Source organism: Carettochelys insculpta, chromosome 1, assembly GCF_033958435.1.
Source record: "Carettochelys insculpta isolate YL-2023 chromosome 1, ASM3395843v1, whole genome shotgun sequence".
Lineage (NCBI taxonomy): Eukaryota > Metazoa > Chordata > Testudines > Carettochelyidae > Carettochelys > Carettochelys insculpta.
Genome location: NC_134137.1, coordinates 128,542,871 through 128,560,129, shown reverse-complemented (window position 1 = coordinate 128,560,129; position 17,259 = coordinate 128,542,871). Strand labels below are relative to the sequence as shown.

At 44.0% G+C, this 17,259-nt stretch overlaps 1 protein-coding gene across 3 annotated transcripts in view; it reads right to left on the bottom strand.

Moving 5' to 3' along the window:
- The window catches only part of LONRF2 (LON peptidase N-terminal domain and ring finger 2), a 140,699-nt gene that overhangs the window by 20,425 nt on the left and 103,015 nt on the right, over nt 1-17,259 (bottom strand). For 2 of the 3 annotated variants that reach the window (XR_012645208.1, XR_012645209.1), the window contains exon 13: nt 2,592-2,779. The exons of the other annotated variant lie outside the window; for it this stretch is intronic. The gene's annotated coding sequence lies outside the window, so the exon portion shown is untranslated. The remainder of the gene's footprint in view (nt 1-2,591; nt 2,780-17,259) is intronic. 3 annotated transcript variants of the gene reach the window in all.

The window sequence follows — 17,259 nt, the reverse complement described above, 5'->3', positions numbered from 1 at the left end:
GAAGCAGCCCTTCATCACACAAGGCTCCCCAAAATCCACAACCATTAGGACTTTGCCTGCACTAGCCTCAGAATTTCAAAAGGGGCATGATAATGAATCTAACTGAAAGATGCTAATGAGGAACTGCCATGAATATGCAGCGCTTCATTAGCATAATGGCGGCCACAGCACTTTGAAAGTGCCACTTTCGATCGTGTGCAGCTCCTCTACACGGGGTCCTTTTTGAAAGGACCCTGCACACTTTGAAATCCCATTATTCCTATAACCAAATACGAATAAGGGGATTTCAAAGTGTGCGGGGTCCTTTGAAAAGGACCCCATGTAGACAAGCCATGTGCGATTGAAAGTGGCACTTTCAAAGTGCCACAGCTGCCATAATGCTAATGAGGCTCTGCATATTCATAGCAGCATCTCATTAGCATATTTCAATTAGGTTCTTTATCATGCCCCTTTCAAAGTTCTGGGGCTAGTGTAGACATAGCCTAGGTGACAGAGTGGGAGGGCTGCTCTGGAGATGAAGAAGAGAGGGATTTTAGAAAAGTCACTGTGAGGCAAAATCTGTCTGTATTTAACATCCTAGAGACTATGGGTTTCAACTGTAAATAAAGCTGGATGCCTGCAGTTTGAGTGAGTTCTTCCTACCCATTTAATTTCTGCCAGGCCAGGCATACTAGATGTTTAGTATTAAGCGAATTATTATATTGTTAGTTAATTGAAACTGTAATTGTAGTTCTGTGTCTTTATTTGCTGTGCTGCTTCATTCATTGATGACAAGTTGATGAAATCTGCAGCAATTTTAAGCTGCCATGGGAAGCTGGCCTCAAGAAGTGTAGTCAATGCATGCACTTGGTCACAACAGCTTTGGCCTGCTTGGAAATCTGTCTGTTCTTGTCTCCAGGCTGGAGGAGATGGGGTGTCAGCTTCGCCAGGATTATCTGTTCCAGTAATTTGTATGTTGAACAGAGAAGAGACAGGTTGTAACTTGGGGGTGGAGTGGAAATTGGATGGCTTTCTAGGTTTTAAAATGTCAATACTATGACTCTGTCAGACAAGGCACCATCTCTTGCCAAGACTGCAAGTATTAGCTAAGAACTGACAGACTCAGACTACCCTAACCCTAACCAGACTAGTTCACCTGTACGTTGGCTTTGCTCAGATTAACTTTAGCTTTATAAGAATGTGTTTAGTGTTTAGAGTGAAGGGAATGCTCATAAGTTGCTGGTGCGTTAATCCCACTTGTAATGGCTGCATTCCATGCTATAGAAAAATATGATATTTTTGCTTTATCACTTTGAAAATGTTTGTTCTGAACCTGTAAACCCAGGTGTGGGAATAGCAGTGTGTGTCCCTTGCTCTTGCGCCATCCAGAAGAACTATCAAAATCAGATGGGCCATCGGGCAATGTTGCAATAGATGGTCCTATCTCCCCCATGGAGAAGTATGTGCAGAGGGCCTTGTCTCTTCACTTTGAATGCTGGAAGAGGGAAATAAAAATAACTGATGTGAAGATTTTTCATCTTTGCTCTTTGAACTCTTGCAGGGTGAGAGAAATCATCAAACTGAAGCCAGTGATTCACAGAAGCTACTTCCCTTTAACTTGACATATGATTACAACTTTGTCATTCTTAGGATTTAGATAACTCATTTGTGTATATATGTTTGATGTTTAAACTTATAAAACATTTATTTTTCCTAGTTATTAAACCTTCAGATTAATTTATTACAGGATTGGCTACAGGTTGTGTTTGATGTTAGATCTAGGGTACCAAGACAGCCAAGGTAAGCGACTGGTGTCTTGGGATTGGAAGGAACTTGAATATGATGTGATTTTTGTAAATAACCTTTTATCCCTAGTTTGTCAGAGTGGTAAACGGGACTGGAGTGTCTAAAGAGACAGTCTAAGTCCTGTCTATGACTTAATAGAGAGACTGTTACAGTGATCCAGGAGTACACTTTTTTTTACAAGATTGATGAAATCTAATTATGAACCAAACCACCAATTTGTGGTGTCAGTCCTAGTTTCGACAGTCTGCCCTGAGGTAAGTAGTCTCAGAGTGTTACCTGTATTAGTCTGTAGCTTCACAAATCACAAGCAGTCCTGTAGCACCTTAGATATTACAAATGTTATTAGATAATGAGCTTTCATGGGTCAAACTTTCATCTGAAGAAGTGGGTCTTCCCCACGTAAGTTCATAACTTAATAAATTAGTCTCATCTTTGAGGTGCTGCAGGATGCTTGTCAGAAGGTAGGCACTCAAGATTGTCACCCACTCCAGCCAGCCTGATGGATACCTTTGATTATCACCAAGCTGCTGAGAGTTTACTGGGGGCAATCACTCCTGTGAACAGTGCTGCCATCCAATCACATCATCTCTGCAGAGGTATTAATGGAAGCCCAGAAGAATGCTGTCAATGCCCAATGCTTTTCCTGCGTGGGTAACAGAGAACAGTACCAATCACAACATTTGTGAAGGACTGGCAGAAATTTGAGGGAGGAGCACACAATGTGAAAGCTACTTTCACCTCTCTTTTAGCGTGAAAGTCAGCCTTGAATTTCCTAGTAGGAAGCTAGTAATACTGCTGGCACTGACTTGTGGGCATATGTGCAAGTGTTCATGTGGGTGGATGTGCATGGCAAGGCAACTGCTCCATGTAGGTGCTGCAACAGGGTCCACACGTTAGGGTTTGAGTCTGTGAAATCTGTGGCCTCCTTCGACTCCATCCATTGTTATAGAATCCAAAGATCGGGATGAACCAGGGCTAAGTCTGTTGGGTAGGGCTGGAAAAAAGAAAGGAAAGGAAAAGTTTATGTTTCAAAATTTGTTTTCATTCTGCATTGAAAAAAAAAACAAATCGAGACTTTTCTCCTCAAGCCACAAAGCATGAAAAATATCCCAGACAAGCCTCTGGCCCACTGAGTATTTAATTATTTGTGCAGAAGGAGAGGCTGACAAAGAAACTGACTCCGTAGTCTGGCAGTCATGATAGATCCAGTTTCAAGTCCCAGAAAGAAGCTGTGTTAGTCTGTAGCTTCATAAAAAATAACTCTCAAACCTCCAAGCAGCCCTGTAGCACCTTAAAACACTGACAATTTTATTTATTAGGTAATGAGCTTTTGTGGGTAACACAGGAGAATTGGAAGAAGTGAGCCATACCCATGGAAGCTCGTTACCTAATAAATAAAGTTGTTAATCTTTAAGTTTCAATCCAAATCAGCGAGAGCAGGGTCTTAAACTTAGACCTTACGTATCACGGAAGAAAACCCTAACCATAAGGCTATTAGCCAATTTTCCATGTAGGCCTAAGAAGTCTTCTCTCTTAAGTTTGCATCAAGATTGATATATCTCTGTTAAACACTTCTATTTTGATGGACAAAGTTGTCACATATTTAGATCAACTTTTTGCTCCAGCGTATTCCTCAAGGTGGGTCAGAGTCGGAAATTTGTTGTGCTTCTTGTTCAAAACAGATAAGCTTTAGCAATCTTAAAGGAACACATGGCATCTGGAGTATTTTGAAACTGAATTTTAAATATATATGTGTATATATATTTTTTTTTTCTGATGGCGCACACAGGAAACTGCATGTCCTCACATTAAAAATCAGTCTTTAAAAGTAACAATATAGGGTCTTTCTGTCCTCCAGCTGCTTTCTTAAAGGTCATTTGGGAGGCCCACCAACTACACCAAACATGCTTGGGCTCATTTCAGAATTTACTATTGCCTTGTGCCAGTTCACTTTTCCCTTTGCATATACTATGGCTAATAAACGTCCCTTCGCAAAACCTGGAGCAGCCAGTGCATGCAAGCTCTTGCCAGGGCAGCATAGGAGCAACGTAACTGACAATAAAACAGGGCAATTGATGCCATACCGAGGACTGTCAAATGCACAAAGTAAACTGATTAAACAAATGGTTGTCTTTGTTTTCTTTCCAGCCTAATAATCTTAGAGACTACTTGTAACAACAGTTGGTGCAACTCTGTCACATGGAAATGAGAGTTTCAAGTTAGTGTTCCTTTAAGGTGATTGATTAGTTCAATTTTCCAGATGTCAGGCAGGTGTAGTTCAGTACATGAGGAATTCAATTTCTGTAATTAAACACTCTAATGATTATTTGGCTATAACAGTCATATCCTTATTTCCAAAACTGGGTATTCATTGTTCTGGTACATTTGCCTCACTTATAACCCCCAGCTAGTTTCCAGCTTTAAAGATCAGGCTAGAAGGAAATAAGTGCTAACAAGAGCCAATCTACTGTGTACGTGTTTGTATGTCATTCATCGTCACTGGTTGGGTTTTATTTGTTTGTTTTTTGCTTCTCACTTTGCTTTATCACTTTGAAAATGCTTGCTCTGAACCTGTAAGGAAATGTAGGACATGAAGAGGAAATAGTTATTATGCCACCATGGAAAGAAATGAAGAAGTGCCAATAAATTCTATACTGCGTTGTGGAAATCTGGAAGGAGCTGACAGAGGATGCTTTCTGGAATGCGCTTTTTCACTTGAGTGTCTCAGCTCTCCGTACTGTAGGACGGGGTGGAGAACCTTTTTTGGATGAGAGGCCACTGACCCACAGAAAAATCAGCTGAGGTCACACAAAAGTAAGACGCAAACAAAACAAAACAAACAAAACCCAGACCTCACTGACATGACCCTGACTGAGACACCTCATTCTTCCTGTGCTCCAGGCCCACATGGGAAGTGGCACAGACAAAGGATCAGGGCTTCCCCCAGGCCAGATTCTCTTTTCTGGGGACCCAAAGCTATTATATTTTCTGCCTCCCCAGGCTCTGGGGTGGGGTCAAAAATGAGGGGTTCGGTGTAGGGTCAGGGCAGGAGAGACAGTTCAGGAGGGGCCTGGAGCGGGGGTGCAGAAGTGGGATGGAGATGTGGGATCTGTGTGGGAGGTGAGGCGCAGGAGCAGGCTGAGGGTGTGGCAGCAGGGTGGTAGATGGGTGCATGAGGGGGATGGGAGTTCTTACCTGGTGCAGCTTCCTGAGGGCACATACGGCTCTGCACCCCTGTTCCACTGCTCCCAGGCACCACCCCCTGCCACTCCCACTGGCCATGATTCCAGCCAATGGCAGTAGAGGGGTAAAAGACTCCAGGGCTACATCTACACGTGAAGCCAACATCGAAATAGCTTATTTCGATGTAGCAACTATTTCGATGAATAACGTCTACACGTCCTCCAGGGCTGGCAACGTCGATGTTCAACTTCGACGTTGCGCAGCACCACATCGAAATAGGCGCTGCGAGGGTACGTCTACACGCCAAAGTAGCACACATCGAAATAAGGGTGCCAGGCACAGCTGCAGACAGGGTCACAGGGCGGACTCAACAGCAAGCCGCTCCCTTAAAGGGCCCCTCCCAGACACAGTTGCACTAAACACCACAAGATCCACAGAGCCGACAACTGGTTGCAGACCCTGTGCCTGCAACATGGATCCCCAGCTGCAGCAGCAGCAGCATCCAGAAGCCCTGGGCTAAGGGCTGCTGCCCCCGGTGACCATAGAGCCCCGCAGGGGCTGGAGAGAGAGCATCTCTCAACCCCCCAGCTGATGGCCGCCATGGAGGACCCGGCAATTTCGACGTTGCAGGACGCGGATCGTCTACACGGTCCCTACTTCGACGTTGAACGTCGAAGTAGGGTGCTATTCCGATCCCCTCATGAGGTTAGCGACTTCGACGTCTCGCCGCCTAACGTCGAAGTTAACTTCGAAATAGCGCCCGAAGCGTGTAGCCGCGACGGGCGCTATTTCGAAGTTAGTGCCGCTACTTCGAAGTAGCGTGCACATGTAGACACAGCTCAGGTGAGCAGTCATCTGCGCTGCTGTTTCTCCAGCCATGGAGGAGGGGAAACAGCAGTGTGCAGAGCTGCTTCCTCCCGCTGTCAGGCAGCACTCATGGGCCAGATCTGGCCAGTGGTCGCCTGGATCTAGCCCATGAGGACCAGGGCTCCTCCCCTCCAGCTTCCCAGCAAGTTGCTAGAGCCGATCATCCAGCTTCTGCAGCAGAAGCCAGTAACCGGCAGGGGAAAGAGTCACTGGTTGCTTCAGTGCTGGATAGGATTTGTAGGCTACCCTTCCACAGATAGTCAGCATTTCTCAAATACTGTTTCAAAACAAATGCACTCCGTCCCAGTAAAACAACCGCCGTCCAATATGTTTATTGCATGTATCCATATCGGGCCTACCTATGTGATACTTACTCATGCCAAATGGCATAGGTTAACATGAGTTTGTCCCATTGAAGTCCGTGGGGCTAACTGCACGAAGAAGTGCCGTGGTGGGGTGGAGCAGGGAGTTCTGTGCTTTTCCCTGCTGGGAACGGCCGTGGGGAAAGGCACAGAGTGCTGGAGCTTTTCTGGCTACTGTAATGATCCCAGCCCTGCCACACAGACAGAGATGCAGCCACCAGTGGAGGGGCTTAGGCTGGCCAGCAGGGAGTCTTTCTGGTACACCGTACTGGCTAAAACCAACTTGCCAGTATTGTGTACCAGACCAAACTTGTCAGCTGGCACCGCTGCTCTGAATACCATTGGTATTCCACAGGCTATTACAGATCACATGGAACGCTGCCCAGATCAACTCTTGTAACTGAACTCCACTGCATGGAGTTCTGGCACGGGACTGAACGCACTTGTTTAGAATAGTAAGATGCATTTATGCTTAAATGTCCTGGACAGGTGAGACACTGAGAGAATCTTCACTAAGAGGCAGAGAGGTTTCAATTCGACTCTATCAAGCAGTGGCTTTGGGAGCACCATTTGTAATGTACAGAAAATAGGCAGATAAATTATGGCTCAGGACCAAACAAAAAGGAAGCTAGTCATATTAAAAAATTATCTTCCAGCTATGGTTCTCTGCGTACCTTTAGACTTGGATCAAAGACACTACAGTTGCTTTCAGACAAAGGCTTCTATGGAAGTCACCTAACAGCTCCCCTCTCCTAGCTCCTGCTGTGCTGTGGCAGAAAAGGAGCCACCCAGGAAGCAGGCGGCTCACATCCACAGCAGAACCCATGTGGCTCCATCCCCAAAGGCGTCCACAACAGCATGGTGCAGAGCAAAGTGGTCTCTTTGCCTTCCATCGCACCTACCCAGAATCTTTCACACCTGCCAATTTCAGAAGGTTTAAAATACAGGGGACTGTGGCTGGCCAAGCCCAAGCAGCATGAGGGAGAGTGCAGATGCAGTCCCCAGCATATAGCAAATAACTTAGAGGAAAGATGCGCTATATGGGCTATGGCTTTGCCTCAGTGGGACAGCTTGCTATGGTATGCACATGCTGAAGCACTTCTCTGAATCAGGGCATAAAAGGGCAGCACGGTTTTCTCCCTCTCGCCCCAGACATCAATGGGAAACAAGCCACAGTTTTTGTTCTAAGCCGTATCTACGCCATAGCCTGAGAAGCACAGGGCCCTGCTCGGTTGCACGCTTTTGTGGTGAGCATTACAAACACCTAGTCCGTTGCCCTGCAGTGTTTCTGCAGCTGAGACAGGAGCTGCTGCATGGAACTTTGAGGTGTCCTTCAAGCCTCCTTCCTGGAGGCCTAAGAACAAAACAATTTCTGGTGGCACCTGGCAGTTGCACAGCAGTTGGATGTGGTAGAGCACCAATTCTGGTCCCAGGAAACAAGCAGACTGGTGGGATGGTATTGCTGTGTGGTTATGGGTTGAGCAGCATTGGCTGAAGAGCTTTTAAATGGGGAAAGCTACCACAACAATCACAGCAGGGCTTTGTGGGACGCCTCTTGGAAGCAGTGACACTAGTGCTTTTATATTCAAATTTGGCACATTAACACATGGTTTAAATCGTGATGGGAACTTTCTGAGTCACTATGGGGGCTCGTCTGCATACTTGGCTCAATCTAATTCTTGACCTTTGCCTCCACCCCTCCACTCTCTGATTTGTCCCCCTTGCTTACTGTTTTTGGTTCTCTGTGCCTTAAATATTGTCTCTTCTGGTCTGGCTGTGGTCTGAAGAAGTGGGTCTGTCCCATGAAAGCTCATCACCTAATAAACTATTTTGCTAGTCTTTAAAGTGCTACTTGACTGCATTTTGTTTTGATAGTGCTTTCAGTGACATGTAGTTAATATTTTTATTTTTTCGCAAAATGTAAAATCTAAAAATTCTCTGTAAAAATAAAAATTCCACACTTTTCTAACGCAAAGGGGTTTCCAGGATTCCTGTTGATCACATTTTAAAGGGCAGCTTCTGCAGGCTTCCTGTGTCAAGAGCCCTCAGTATAGAATTTGTGCAGCAAGGATTAAGTGTGAGGAAGGAAAACAAGCCTGAGGTAGGCTGCTCTGACTGTATATGAAAATAACCGAGTACCCAGCTCGCAAACCCGCAGTCTGTCATGGCAACATGCAACTTCAGTGCAACTGCTGCAGAATATGGATCAGCATTCAAATTGTACGCCAATCTGTACCTATCCCAGGCCAGGGAAGCTAACACTCCAACCGGTAGACTAAAGTCAGTGATGAATCTTGGTCACGTGCCTCCTGAGTTACGCTGCGCACATGCTGAGAAGTACGACTGCTGTGCTGACCCTCGTATGAGCTATACAGATGTGAACTGTAAGAGCACATGCATGTGCTGTAGACTAACAGACAGAGCACACTGTAATGCACAGAGGAATTTTAAAAGAAAACTGAATACACAAAATAGCCAATAAAAATCAGGGGAAAAATGCAATCAGAAATGCAGTTACCCAAAGGATTTTTTAGGCAACAAAATTGTGGCTGCAGCATGATTCACAAGACAAATACTGTTGTTGTTGTATCTTTTGTAAATTTGAACATTTCCTTCATCCAAACACAAACCATGACTGACATTTTTAGCAGATGGCATTTTATAGCTAAGGTAACGGTTTGTCTCTCTGGGTCACGAAGCCATATGTAAAAAGGTACCTGAAGCAGGAATCAAACTTGTCACCTTCATAACACAGCAAAACTGCTACCAACAAGCCACCAGAAAGGACATGAAATACACACAAATTATTTCTGCAAAAATTATTAAGTCTTATACCTCACAATGAACAGCTACTGCTATGACAGAAAAGCAACAATCCTAGAGCATCAGCTATTCTCAGGTGAATATTTCAGACCCAAGCCTACTTAGCTTTTTAAAGATTAGATAAGATCCAGCCGAGTTAGAGAAGGCCATCTGTTTTCAAGAATCCAGCTGCTATCCTTTCAACTGCAGCTCACTGTTCACTCAATTTATAAATCCAAGGATAATCCTGTAAGTCTGCAATATCATTATTTGTCTTCGTCATACCATTAACCAGAGCATTTTGCCAACTGCTATGCAAGAACTGAGGAGGTTCATCAACCTTCCTAATTAATATCCACCTTCTTTTAAATTACCAAAGCCCAATTCAACTTGATGCTTAAATATATGCCTGACTCTCAATTCATCAATAGAATTGTCCACATGGGTCATTGGGTCCCTAAGATAGCAATGTTCACAGAATTACTTTTGGCCATGTGTTTGTATAAGGACATATATGCCCTATACTATCCTTAGTATTTCAAAGCAAATTCCTGAAAACATGGCAATGGTTGGATAATATACAGAAAACTCTTTCATATCCAGCATTCTATTATCGGGAACAATCAAACAACTAGCATTTTAACCACAGGTAAATTTTAGTTACATTTTGCATAAGTGCTATGTAGTAAAAGTAAATACAGATAAATACAGCAAATACAGTATAAGTTTGCAGTGTACAGTACTACTGTTGTTGGTAAATAAAGAATTCTGCATACATTTTTGATTGTTCCTTAATATCTAATCTTCTTTTCCTTTAGCGTTATGCATTGCTGGGTATACCTCTCTATTATCCAGAATATTTGACTATCCAGCAACCTCCTGGTTCTGGGGCTGTTGGATACGAAAGAGTTTACTTTACCATCCATGGCAAGTTTCAAGTGTTTAAAGCAAAATCAGTTTACAGTTATCTGAACACAAGGAAATTATGTGACTTTTAAACCTGAGAACATCTTTTTGACAAATCAGCATTGGCTAAAAACTGGCTAGAAGATAATAAACCTGCCCAGAGGTTCTCTCCTGCTGCTAGTTAGCCCAGCTCAGGCAAGTTGCTCCTGTTCCGGGAAGGGACGCCTTCTGGGGCTGGAGCTGGGACAGCTGGGATTTAGGGTTGCTGGAACAGCCCGGCACAGGGGAGCTCTGGGAACTTGGGCTGCACTGGAGCTGGGGCTGGGTTCTGTATGCATTGCCTGCCCGGTACATCGGTGCTGGGAGGGGCAGTGCACATACCAGCCTCCCAGTGCACTGGGTTTTGGCAGGGGGTGGGGGCACACTTAACTTGCTGATAGTCCTCCTGGTGGTCTGGAGGGCCGTGTGCATGTGGCACTGCAGAGGGGATCTGGGCTTGGGACCGAAGGGTGAAGGACGGCAGGGCCTCAGGCAGAAGGGGTGGGCCGGGCCAGGGGTTTACCTGTCTCCCATACTCACTCCTGTGAGTGCCAGGCTCAGGGCAAAAGCCAAAACTGGTGTATCAGCATCTACCGGCATGGGGGAGACCTGCCTCAAAAAGGACTTGCGGGGGAGGTCACAGTGTTATTGGGTGTGCGTGTGTCATGATATTGTCACCGTCACTTCTGTACTGCCCAGCTCTGATGGCAGCAGGCCCCAGCTGCAGTGCAGAAATAGGGGTGAGAATGACATACCATGGAATTCTTACTTCTGCACTGCTGCTGGCTGTGGCTCTGTCTTTAGAGCTAGATGCCTGGCTGGCAGCTGTGGGCCCCTCCCCACCCCCCTCTCCACCCCCACCCCCCACCCCCCCGTGGCCAAGTTGTGAAGGCAGCACTGCCACCAACAGCAGCAGCACAGAAGTAAGAGTAGCTGTACTGTAACCCCTCCTGCAATAACCTTGTAACTCCCACCCCCACCACACACAGAAATGCACACACACAAAACCCCCATTTGGGATCAGGTCCCCTACAATTACAAGACCATGAAATTTCAGATGTAAGTATCCGAAATCATTACACTTACAACTTTAAAAATCCTGCAATCGGGCTATTGACCAAAATGGACCATGAACTTGTTAGGGCCCTGGATATGAGTTACAGTCTTCGATTTCAGAAGATAATATAACTAGTAGCTCTATGCATCCTTTAGGGCTGATGTATCCTAAGGTGCACAGAGATCTTTTGTCTATATTTAGGAATCTTTGCCCTTTGCAGTCCTGACAGCGTAAAAGATCCTAGTTTCTCCTGGTCAGGGACTTTATCCCAGAATTCAAGCTGATGGAAGGAGTTCATGCACAGATAACCTCTTCCTGGAGGGAGAGAGGAAGCCAATCAACAACGATTCTGTCCTTTCATGAGATATGATGCCTCATGTGCTTTCAGTGAACCATCTTGTTGTGAGAAATGCACATTGCCTTAATTAATGCTTGTTTTCCTGTTTGGCAAGTTACACAATTAGAGGTTTATAATGAAAACACTCAATATCTTTATAAAATGGGATATCTCTATTATAAGTAGATAAATACGTAGACCACGCACCCAGGGTTCTATAAAGTTTTATAACATTAACAGTCTGTACTTTATGGACTATGATAATTTTTGTACAAAGCATGCCTTGTGAGGCATCATTTGAAAACTCATTTACTGGACATTATTGTCCTGGGAAAATATGTTTGGTAACATAGCATGTAAGGTTATAGAATTCTAATGTATTATACAACTAAATATTTGTTCTGAGTCCGAAGAAGAGTCAGAAACCTGTTCACCAGAGATAAAAGGTTAGCCATTGCCTCAGTCAGGTGTCAGCAGCATCAAATGGACTATCAAAAAGTTAAGTGGCCATTCTCTGGCAGAAAAGAAGATGTGAGCGAACATGTACATCTTGACAAAGAAACAGCTAGGATTGTGCCCACACAGACTTTATGTCTCCTGAATCTCAGCTGGAGAGTATTCCCAAAGAAGAGAAAGAACTATAAAAGTAAAGAGGAGATAGCACAAGTTCTTCCTCTTCCACAACACGTGAAAAGCAAAGGCAACAGCTTGACTCAAAAAAAGGATCCTGACTGAAAGATTTAGACAGCAAGGGTACAGCTACTCTTACTTCTGAGGTTTGATTTTACATGCCTGGTGGCGGGGGGGGTGGGGGGGCACAAAAATTGAACTATCACGGATCAACAGTACTTGTACTCCTTGTACTCCTCATTCTTGTGAGGTGTAAGGCAGGTTGATGGGAGAGTTTCTCCCGTCAGCGTCCCTCAGTGAGGATGGCCAGATAAGTCAATCGTAGATACGTTGATTCCAGCTGCGCAATTGCCATAGATGGAATTGCATATCTATGATTGACTGTAGGGTCTGGTGTAGACCTGCCTTAAAACTGCTAGAACGTGTGGTGAGAGAGAACTTTATTTGGAATTCACTCTAGCTTTTTAAGTGAGACATTAGCTCTTATTTTTATTTTCTTGCAACCAATTCTGACTTATGCTTCATTACTTGTAATTGCTTAAAATTTATCTTTCTTGTTTTATTTAGACCAATATGTTTGGACTGAAGTGTTTGAGAAGCTGCGTTTGGGGTAACAGGATCTGTGCATGTCGTTTTCTGTAAATAAAATGATGGATTTGATATGAGTGTGTATTGTCCAGGAGAGTCCTGGGCAGTACAAAATGTAGGAGAAAGTCTTGGTCTGTGAATCTGCTGGTATTCTGCAATGTAATTCCAGTGTGTATGTCTGTAGCAATCTTGCCATACAAGTGGTGGCTGCAGGCGAGCAGACCAGGAGTCGTTGCTCTGATAGAAAAGCAATGTAAAAGTCATTACAGGTTGGAGAACTGAAGGGAGATGCACCTGTTCATTACTCAGGACACAATCTGGACCAATGTCACAAACTCTAATGTCAACTTTAACAATAATAACCCACCAGACGCTCATTTGTCAGTATTCAGTGAGGCCTTGGCACATGGTCTGCCAGCACCACACAGTGATGACCTTCTTTCAGATTTGATACATTTCCTTCTAAAGCCCATAAATAACACTGGGTCATGGTTAACGGATGGAAAAGGCCTCATCCAGCCAGAGCCATGGCAAGAAGAAAATGAATTGTTTTAGCTCCAGCCATCCCAGTGATTAGGGAGTTCTCCCAGATATAGGAGAACCACGTTCAAGTCCTCCTTTCCACCTTATGGTTAAAGGGCTGAGGTTAGAAGCCACTCATTCGCCTCTGGCCACCTTGTGTGTAGTTAGCCAGTTGCTGTTATAGCAAAAAATACCCAGCTTATGGGCATGGCTTCCAATGAATGGTTCCCAGCTGTGGCTCCCAACAGAATCAGACACTTACCTCCAACCTGAATTGAGCACCTAGGTCCCTGAATGGGCCAGGGCTGAGGATATACCTGTCTCCTTGGCATCTGCTACTGTCTGTGTAGGCAACCTCCTGATATATGCATTGGCTTTTGTGCATCCCATTCTTAGGCACCTCTCTCTCTCTCTCTCCTCATTAATAGTTTGTGGAACCTACACGCCTAAGTCAGGGTTTCTGGACTCCACTGGGTGGTTACGTACCTAGGTACGCAGCGAGATTACAACACAAGGTTGCAATGATTAAGTCCTTTTGTGGATTTGGCCATAGTTGGCTCCACAAAGTGCTTGTGCAATACACAGTGTTGCAAAACCACAGGTTCAAAACTCAAGAGTCAGATTCTCCTCCCCTCAGCAAAGATACTGAAGTTTTAAAAAATAAATTGCATGAGACACAGATTGTGAGAATTTATGATAGTGGTTAGGAATCTGATCTAACTCATACTAAAGTCACTTTGTAGGTGGTCTATTGCAAAATTCCAGGATAACTTAATGCAGCTGTCTTAGGCTTTCTGGTCACATCCACACGAGAAGCCTCTGTCGACAGAAGTCACTGTCAGAAGGGATTTCCTGGCAAAGCTTCTGTCAACAGATCACATCTACATATAAAAACAAATTGAAAGAGCAACCCACTCTGCCAACAGAGAGCAGCCAGACTGCTTGGCCCTCTCTCAACAGAATGGCTGACCAGAAGCTCTGCAAACAGGGCTGCTTGGTGAACTGGAAGCCCTGTCTGTCGACAGAAAGGCTCCATAGTGTCTACATAGCTGTTTTGTTGACAGAAGCTGTTGCGAGAGCATTATACTTGAATAGGGAGAGGTATAACTCTGCCGGCAGATGTGCCAGGTTTTTTCGACAAACTGTTGACAAAGTGCATTTGCTGTCCACAGAGTCCACGTTTTTTTCTGGCAAAAGCCCGGTTTTGCCAGGAATATCCACTCATGTAGACATGGCGTCCGTGAGTAACACATAAATCCCCCAGAACAGCAGCACTTGGCTTTTATTCCTCCCATCAAACATCCAGAAAAGGGCTTTGAACAAACTATGAGCCTTGTCAAATACATTTCCGTTACGGAAATAAAATGCATAAATGACTATCTTCCCTTCTTTAACTTTTTTCTGTGTTGATAAATTGGGGACATCAGAAATTTGGGTTTTCTTTATAGATCCAAATTTAGCAAATAATAAAAACTGCTTTCCTCTTCCCCTCTCCCCTGCCTCCTGCCCACCCGCACCCACCAGTTAAAGATATTTTTACTTTGATATTGCTTAAAGCAGTCAGAGACTCTGTTCTTTATGAACTATAAAGCATTGTTAATTCTGGGGTTTATTACACCACAGTATGGAGATGTTTTTATCGTAACATCTCTATGCAGATAAAGACACAGAAACATGACAAGAGAGAGAACAATCAAGTCTTATCTCCAAATCTCCATCACGTTAGAAGAAACCACATATGAGAATGATACACTAAAACTTTCTCTGCTGCTGTTTGAAAACCCATATGTTTATTCCAAAGCAATCAGTGTTGCTAAAAACACTTTCTATGATTATTCTACATAATATTTCACAGGTAAAAACTGATACTTTAATTACAGCGTAATAAGATTCTGAGCGTATTCCAGTATGCCTCGTAAGATATTTCTGTAAGCAGGATGCAGCACATCAAGAGTTGCCTCTTGTACAATTTAAATAACTGCACAAACTATCCCTCACAGCTATTTCATGACACCTAAACTGCTGTTTGCTCTAAATGCAAAGAGCAATGGAACAGTATGAACCAACCAAAAAGTAATAATTTGGGGGAAGCAATAGTCTTCCTGAGCTATTATTCTCCCTACAGAGAGAATCTGTCATTTCTTCTGTATACTGTAAATAGTACACAAAACACTCTGTGCCTCTCCAGCTGCTAAGCCAGAAGAATATATAAATTGAACATGAACCTGTGAGCTATGCTTTTACACAAAGATGTGTGCACATGTATACACACTTTCCTTCACATATATTGATATAAACACATGGGTATAAAGCAATATAATGTATTCATTATGGGCTTCTTTCTGTTTACCTTACCTTGAGAAGGGTCTTACTTTGCAAGTAGTCAGTCAGGCAAAATAAAGTGCTGGTATGATGAGTTAGGATGGCAGAAACAGACTATATTCACAAGTCTACACTTATGTCAGTCTTCAGCTGTATCTACACATGCACGCTACTTCGAAGTAGCGGCACTAACTTCGAAATAGCGCCCGTTGCGGCTACACGCGTCGGGCGCTATTTCGAAGTTAACTTTGATGTTAGGCGGCAAGACGTCGAAGTCGCTAACCTCATGAGGGGATCGGAATAGCGCCCTACTTCGACGTTCAACGTCGAAGTAGGGACCGTGTAGACGATCCGCGTCCTGCAACGTCGAAATTGCCGGGTCCTCCATGGCGGCCATCAGCTGGGGGGTTGAGAGATGCTCTCTCTCCAGCCCCTGCGGAGCTCTATGGTCACCGTGGGCAGCAGCCCTTAGCCCAGGGCTTCTGGATGCTGCTGCTGCTGCAGCTGGGGATCCATGCTGCAGGCACAGGGTCTGCAACCAGTTGTCGGCTCTGTGGATCTTGTGGTGTTTAGTGCAACTGTGTCTGGGAGGGGCCCTTTAAGGGAGCAGCTTGCTGTTGAGTCCGCCCTGTGACCCTGTCTGCAGCTGTGCCTGGCACCCTTATTTCGATGTGTGCTACTTTGGCGTGTAGACGTACCCTCGCAGCGCCTATTTCTATGTGGTGCCGCGCAATGTCGAAGTTGAACATCGACGTTGCCAGCCCTGGAGGACGTGTAGACGTTATTCATCGAAATAGCCGTTGCTACATCGAAATAAGCTATTTCGATGTTGGCTTCACGTGTAGATGTAGCCTTCAAGTGGTTAATTTGATTCTGTATCACTGAATTAAACATAAATGATCTGCTAACCCAAAAGCGTCTTGGGAGAAATTCCAGGCTTCCACCCCATATGTTTAAAAAAAATCTGTATGAGATGCAAACCTTAATTTTTGCACTAACTCAGTTAAATCCTTAAAGAAGAATATCATAGCTTAACATCAACTAGTAGATATAATGAACCACCCTAACAGCTTAACATCATAAGGAAACAGATGGAAAACTTCCCTCAAGAGATCATTTTATCCTAATATTAGAGAATCAGTTTCTGGACGTGCACAGGGTGAACAGTTCAAGTCTGAATTACAATGAGGTTGGTAACACTTCTTTATTATAAAATATAAAGATTTAATGTCTTCCTTTTAGAAAGTACTGCTATTATAGCATTCATCTGTTTCACCAAAGACATGAAAAGCAAATGCAAAACCTCAAGCTGCTAAAGTGTGTGGAGAACAAATCAAACAGTTGATTTCATTCTGGGAGCACCTTCATTGGTTTTACAGCATTTATTAGTGCAACAATGCCACCACCTGTCCAGGAAAAGAAACCCAGTTCTAAGTTCACTCTTCACTGGAAACTTAATCTAAAATAACTAAAAGATCTCATTAGAACAATGACTATTGTATGTTTAGATAATTATAAAGAAGTGCCCAATCAGCTTCTCTAATTACATTTCACTTTACATATTAATCGTGTAACCAAAGTTCCTTTCAATTAGAAATAGAGGAATTTGAGGTATCCACAGAATCGGAACTACATTTACCACCATTCCCTTTGAATACAACCGGTTTTCCCTGGAAAATGGACCCACATTCACCTTTTGCAACCTTTTTGCTTGCCTTTGTTGTGCATGGCATGTGCAAAAACACGAGCACTCACAGCAGCAGTTCATGAGAAGTAGCCCTTATAATAACAACATACACCATGATTTTTGTGATCCTATCAGACCCATGCTGATGAACACCTGAACTCACATAGAGCTC